Here is a 7,306-nt window from a genome sequence, read left to right as displayed (position 1 = left end):
TATATATATATATATATGCACACATCATAAGTGCCAGGCGATAGTAATCTGCCCATCCTCTCTGTGGTTGTGAAACCTCTGAACTAACCACTCTTCTTCCGCATTATTGGGCTTTTAGAGGCCTACCCACAGTAAATTGTGGTCAGTATTGTGACCAATTTATGCATGCTATTAAAACCCATACGTTTCTTTAATTCTGGGAAGCCTGTTGTGCTTTTACTTGTTTGACTGCAATAAGTAACTTTTTTGCATGAACCAACTTACATTTAAGTTTAGTGACCCTTTAATAACATTGTTTTATTGATTGATGGAAATCCCCTACAAATCCCCTGAACAGCTGGTTAGATCTTCTTATAATTCACATTTATAAGCCCAGCCAACCAATAAAGCAAGTGCAGGTCATTTGCCCAGATAAAGGTAAAGGCAAGTAATTTTGAGTGCTGTGTCTTTTTAACAAATATGAACTGCATGCTATAGTGAGAGTTCATCAGAAAAAAAGTATTTACAGGCATAACAATGGAGGTAACCATGTCTTGAAACACAGTAGATGATAATTTTGTGCTCATGAGTATAATTATTAATGCAATATATCTAAAATGGAACCCCACCTCAATCAAAATTAGACACACATGTATGTTTACTGTTTTACCTGCCAAATGCTATGTGATTCTGCTGAGCCAGAATTTACACACCTCATACAGCAAAGCCAGCAAGATTAATCCATTACTTTTTGCTTCATTTTTACTACTTTCTAGATCACCTCAGCTTATTGGAGAGAAGTACTGATGTTGATTTAATGTCCAGTGATGAAGGTGGCAGTGAATAGGTTACAAATAAAGTATAAACCTGAAATGAAAGCAGAACTAAACCTAAAAAATAGAAAACTGCTAGAAAGCAGAGTTATTGGGCAGAAAAGACATGCCAAGTCTCTTCTGCCAAAAACCCCAAGCTTATTCTAACCTCTAGCTGTTTTTTAATCTTATGTATACACTCTATGGCCCATGTACAGCCCACAGGCAGCCCAATGACTGAACACAATGATGGGTTGACCAGGAAAAAGCAGTGGAGGATAAGGCGGCAGCTGTGGATGGATTGACAGTTGTGTAGTTCATGTGATCAATGAATATTTCATGAGATTTGCCAAATAAAATTACAAATCATTCATCGGGTGAAACAGTAAACATACAGTATATGTGTTTCAGCTGTCTATATAGCTGCTTGTTTCTACTTTCTAGCAAAAATGTTATTGTGACCACGTTTCTCTAAGAAAAAAATACCTCTCTAAGTTTTGGTGTTAAAAGCTGTGAACTGTGTTGCTTATGTTATACTGCTACCATGAGTGTATGTGAGCATGTTCGGCTGATCCGAAGCCACACGAAGCAAGCCGATGTACGGCTGATTTCAGCCGATATACGGCTGAAATCAGCCGTACCAGCCTGAAGTGAATAGCCGAACAGTGTTCGGCTCACTTCACTTCTGATCGGTCATTCACTCGGCTGCCCTCGGCAGCTTTGTGAATAGACCCATAAGTATTCTAAAGGGTATCCTTCAATCATCTTACACACATTGAAGGCAGGGGCGGGAAGGATATGGTACAAGCACAGTAAATCCAATTTAACTAAGTGTGAGAGGTAGCAAAATGAGTAAGTGCAGTGAAAATGGGACATATTAAATACAGCATAAAGTAAGGGAACATATGTCCACTTCCAACATCTATTTTTATGAAAAAGGAGCTCTGTTTTACACTTTAGTAGATCTGAGTCATTTGGACTTCACTGACCTTCACATCACTTTACTATTCTGCCCTAAATGCCTTTCTTTGCAGTACCCTACATGAGAGAAAATCTCGACCTTAGTAATAATCTATTTTAATAGCGGAAGTTTTAAACTATTTAGCATCCAGCAACAAACATATGCTCAAATGTCTTCTTTTATAAAAGTAGTTTAATCATATAAATAGCACTATGTCAAAAAACTTTTTTTAAACTTCATACAAAATTAAAAAACAATAATCACAATATAGTCCTTGTTTCTCTGACCAGTAGTATCAACCATTACAGTATATACAGTATGTTGTTTTTGTCCCTTTTCACTAACTGTATATACATATGGTCAACACATTTTGGAGACTAAATCCACTTACTCAGGACCAGCAGTGAAAAAATTACAAGCAGTAGTCTATTAGCAGGATGGAGAGTGGGTACATGCAGTCAGAAATCAGTGATTGCTGACTGCTTGTAAATAATAGAGGACATAGTATGTTTCCTGTGTCCCCAATTAAGAATGAATGGGAAGTGATCTACATCACTTCCTGTTCATTCATGATGGTGGACATGGTAAACATACAGTACTATCTCTACAAGTTTGGAATGAACAGGAACACTCAGAATAAAGGCATCCTGTTCATTTAAAACAGGGGCTGCAGAAAGAGATTGTGTCCTCAATCTCTTTTTCTATTTTAAAACGGAAATATCAGCGATTTGTTTAGACCCCTAATATTTCCCCGAAGCCCCCAACAGTAAAGTAAAAAAAATTATAACATTAATTAAATAAAATATAAAAAATGAAAAAGTTTATATAAAAAAATGTGAAATAAAATATTTGAACAAATTTGAAAAAGCTAGAAAAAAATTCAGTTTTTGGTTTTGGCCTGACATTTTTGTTTTAAAAATTTCATTTTGGTGCACCTCTAATATGTATATATTTAGGGAAATACAAAATCAAAAGAAGGCACAACTTTCAGACAAGATGTACACTGTTTCTTTTTTATAATTATACCAATGAAGACAAGAGATTTTTTCCTAATTACAAAAAGTAATTCGCTTGTCAGTTACTTAAAATCTATTTCAATCTTCATGTCTGCCTAAGATTAAAGCGTCCACAGGGTGACAATGCTGCTGCAAGTTTTTACCCTGTTAAAGGAAGTGCAAAATCAGTGACTCTACTAGCAGTATCAACACGTATTAAAACTATGTTACAAGTTTTAAAAAAAAACTGATGCATTAATGCTATTGACAGACTGCAGCATATAGGTGCCCATACACCTTACGATTATTGGACCGATTTTCGTATGCGATCACGGTTTCGTCTGATATTCGTAAGCTTGATGGGCAGTGTACAACTGCAAATACTGTACAATTGATTGACTTTTGACTATCCAGCAGGTTGGAAAACTTTTGTCGATTGTACAATTTTCGCAAGGTTGGTGGCGTTTCAGTACGTCAAAATTCTTACGATTAACACTCATGGGTAAACGAAAATACATGTGGTTGATTACCGCAATTTGTCCAGGTGTTTTTTTAACTACAGCTGATTGAACCTTACGATAATCGGGGCAGGATGTGGCCGCCATACGAAAATCGTACGATGGTTCAATCATTGGACAAAAAGTTTTGCCCCATGATCGCAAGGTGTATGGGCAGCTTTAGTCTTTTTGCCCATACTTTTAAACTGTTTTGCCCATCCCAATAAAGCAACAGGTTCATTGCCTCCTCAGCTGTACATACGTATCTTCAATTCACTCACCTGCTGATTACTTTGTGTAGTGCCACATCATCACATTAGACTTCCAGCAGAAGTTTAGAAGAACATATTTCCTGCAATTCTGTGTAATGGTGATAAATGGCCTTTATTAAAACTAGCAATAACCCTGAAGAAAACAGGTGGTTAAACAGGCTTGCCACTAGTAATTGCAGTGGTTTAGTAACAGTGATACATATCAATAACATAGAATGGTGAATAGGGTTGATGTTTGTTTTTTACCACCAATGACAGGCCTGAAACCTTTTAATGGAGGTATTTTTAATCCACATAGGTAAGAGGGTATCTTTGCAAAGTGTCCCAAACAATTGACAGTGAAAGGGTGCAGAGATCCCATTTAAGAGAGCTCCACCATAGGCAGTGGTGTCCCTGAACAGGTGTAAGAAAATGTCAACACAGAAAAGGATGGCCACTGGCTGCTCACCACTCTGACATTCGAAGATTATCCATCTTTATACAGTCTGTTCTCTAGTGGTCACTCTTGTGGCTAAATGAAGATGGATAAAGGCTGCAATGCCCTTGGTGGCTAATGCACAGGATGGCTGAACAGAGTCTGCACCCTTCTCCCTCTGGTTGACTGCCTGTCCTCTTGCAGAGTTTGTAGCCCATGTCCCCCTGTGTTGCATTCTGTCCCGGGGTTATCTATTCTGCAGCCTGACCTTCCTCCCCTCCTTGTCATCCACTCTTTCTCTCCTCACCCTGTCTGCCTGTGGGCAGGGCTAAATTCCAGGCCACCAATGTGGCTAATCAGCATCCACCTTCCCTCACCTCCAGCTGATAACTTCCTGTACTATCTTCCTGTGCCCTATTTTCCATGTGGACTACAGAATACATCCCTCCTAGGTTATGGAAAGAAGAAGGATTTCTGTAGTCATATTATACTTCCTGCCCTAGGGTAACAATGCCTCAAATACAGTCAAGTAACTATACTTGTCACCTTAGTACTGGAAGTTAATTGCTGGCAGGATCACCAGACAAAAATTTAAAAAGCCTGAAAAAAAAGCTAATGCAGACACAACATGTACGTGCTGGTAAGCTGTAATACATTGTATGTTTCTTCTCAGTTTGAGATACACTTTTACTTTACAAGGCTTTTATGTAACTAATATATGACTAAACCTTTAGCAATATTAGCTAAAAGCACATCATATTATCAGAAATTTTTGAATGTTAGCAATTTTTATGTAAAATACCCATTGCATTGAAAGCATTCATGCACACATTTCTTCCCAGTAAAATGCAATGCATATCAGAAAATCTAGAGCAGCAAAACCAGATTCTGCAGTCTCAGCTGAGATCCCATTAGCAGTGCACCTCTTGTTTAGACACGCGTTTGTTAATAGGTCTTCATTAGAATATTCTTTTAATATGCTTTGAATGTGCTGAGCTACTTGTGATACTCAGACATGAACTACAAAACCATGAATAGTTACTTATGGCCAAGTGTCACTGTTCATCCATGGCATTTTATATATATATATTTAAATAATATGAGCCATTTACTGCTGTCATTCCTACTGTATGTGTTACAGTAAATGCGTTTCATATTTCAGCTTTTACTCGGGTTGTAAGATTTCTCAGCAATCTAAGTAATCTACTGGATTGTACCTATAAGAAGTAGGGGTAGCTACACCTTTTGATTCCGGTTATGTTCTGTATTGTTAGCAGGGTTTACATGCTTACTATATAACCTGCCGTACAGAAAATGATGGCACTAAATAATAATGTGATATACCTTTTTTAAATGTAAATGCACAAACTTCAAGTAGAGTAGTATCAAAGTATAAAAAGACAGCAATGATACTCACATTCTTGTATGAATATGAATTTCCTTCAGTAAATATATAACCTGCCCCAGGACATGCATGTATGTCAAGTGTATTACAGGTGCATAAAGTACAAAGAGGAAGTAGACAAAAACAACTATTTGAAATAGTTGTATGCGCTGTATTTATTTACCCTACTGATAATTATCCAACTGCAACAAATAAAAACCTAGTTATTAAACCTGTACATTCATTTATCCTTGAAATTTAAATCTTATCTCACTTCAGTAGCTGGGTTATCATCATACAAACAGCACATTGGGGACATAGGAGTCCCTGTGTGGGGATTCTCTAATGATAATCCATTTCATGCAGTGAGATTAAAAAATAAAGGGAAAATGACTTTGTAATGGGAATTAGACACCATAAGCTATATCCCTACAGTTTGTGACAATCTGATTGCGCTGTGTGTACAGTCAAGAGTGTATGTAAAATCACATTTCTCAAGGGGATTGGAGTTTATTAAATGTCCGTCCCAGGGAACCAGGCAATCAGCAGATGAAAGCATCAGGCTACAGGGCACTAAAATCCCCTAGGTTCTAATAACATAGCATTGGCAGCCCACTTACACAGTGTCCTTATTTCTGAAACAGTAATACTTACCTAGTTTGCTGCCTAAATCAAATGGTTTTCATTTATGTATCAACATGGAATGTGCTCCTAATATGAAGGATGTCGTTTAGCATAAAAACGTTAGGTTGGCAACTGTTTCCAGCTCTATATTTTTAAATAAGAGACTTCTTGCCATTTTAAGCTCTATTTGCTGGAAAATATTGAAGAAGGATTACACCATGCACTGATCAGGGCAGAGAGGCAAGGAGTAAATGAGACAAAATAAATGTAAATGTTACTTCTAACCACCCATTATAATGACATGCATATTATGCATTTTAGCCTACAAATATTGACTTATATCAATTTATAAAAATTGGATGATTATACAAATTTTCCTTTTTTGGAAAAAAGTTACATGACCCAAAAAAAATGGAGCTTGCATATTTTCACCTATGTAATGTTTCTATATAATATAGAAACAGTATACAAGTCGACCCTAATCCTTTTGCTCAGTAATCTAATGGTCATGAGAATCTGTTAAACACTAAGGGGTCTATTCACTAAGCTGCCGTAGGCAGCCGAGTGACTAACCGACCCCAAGCGAAGTGAGCCGAACGCTGTTCGGCTATTCACTTCAGGCTGGTACGGCTGATTCCAGCTGTGTATTGGCTGAAATCAGTCGTACATCGTGTGGCTTCGGGTCGGCCGAACATGCTCAGCATGTTCGGCCGACCCGTAGTGCAGAAGGAGTTCGACTCAGCCGATTCAACATCTGGATCGGCTAAGCCGAACCTATGGCAGGCTACTCACTGCAGTGAGTAAATAGCCGAATGCTCCCTCTGTGGGACCGAGCAGAATAGTAAGATAGTTAAAAAAGTAGAAAAAAAGATTGTGGGGAGCCAACAGTGACAGCTAGCTCCGCGCAACTGTTTTCTATTGGCCGGGTGGTTCTGCTGCCCTAAAAAAAAAAACACACCATAGGAATGCATAGCTAGCTTCCTATTGGCTATTTCAGTTTGCAATAGCCAATAGCAAACTAGCTATTGCACCCACCCTCTGCTGCTGTCAATCAACAGAGGGGGACCTGATGGAGAACTGCAAGTCCCCCTCTGCTGATTGACAGCAGCAGTGGGTGGATGCAATAGCTAGTTTGCTATTGTCTATTGCAAATTGAAATAGCCAATAGGAATCTAGCTATGCATTCCTATGGTGATTTCTTTTTTTTTCTTCTGACAGCAGCCAACGGCTCCGATGTCAGAAGAAAAAAGGAAAAAATGAGCAGGGAGAGATTTACTCTGCTCAATCGAGCAGAGTGAACCTTTCTGGGAGAAAGTCTATTGGACTCCCAGAGCGTCCTAGGGAGGAATGACAGATGGCGTTCCTGG

This window comes from Nanorana parkeri, unplaced genomic scaffold, assembly GCF_000935625.1.
Source record: "Nanorana parkeri isolate BGI_ZX_2015 unplaced genomic scaffold, ASM93562v1 scaffold60, whole genome shotgun sequence".
NCBI lineage: Eukaryota > Metazoa > Chordata > Amphibia > Anura > Dicroglossidae > Nanorana > Nanorana parkeri.
Note: the sequence above shows the minus strand (reverse complement) of the source record.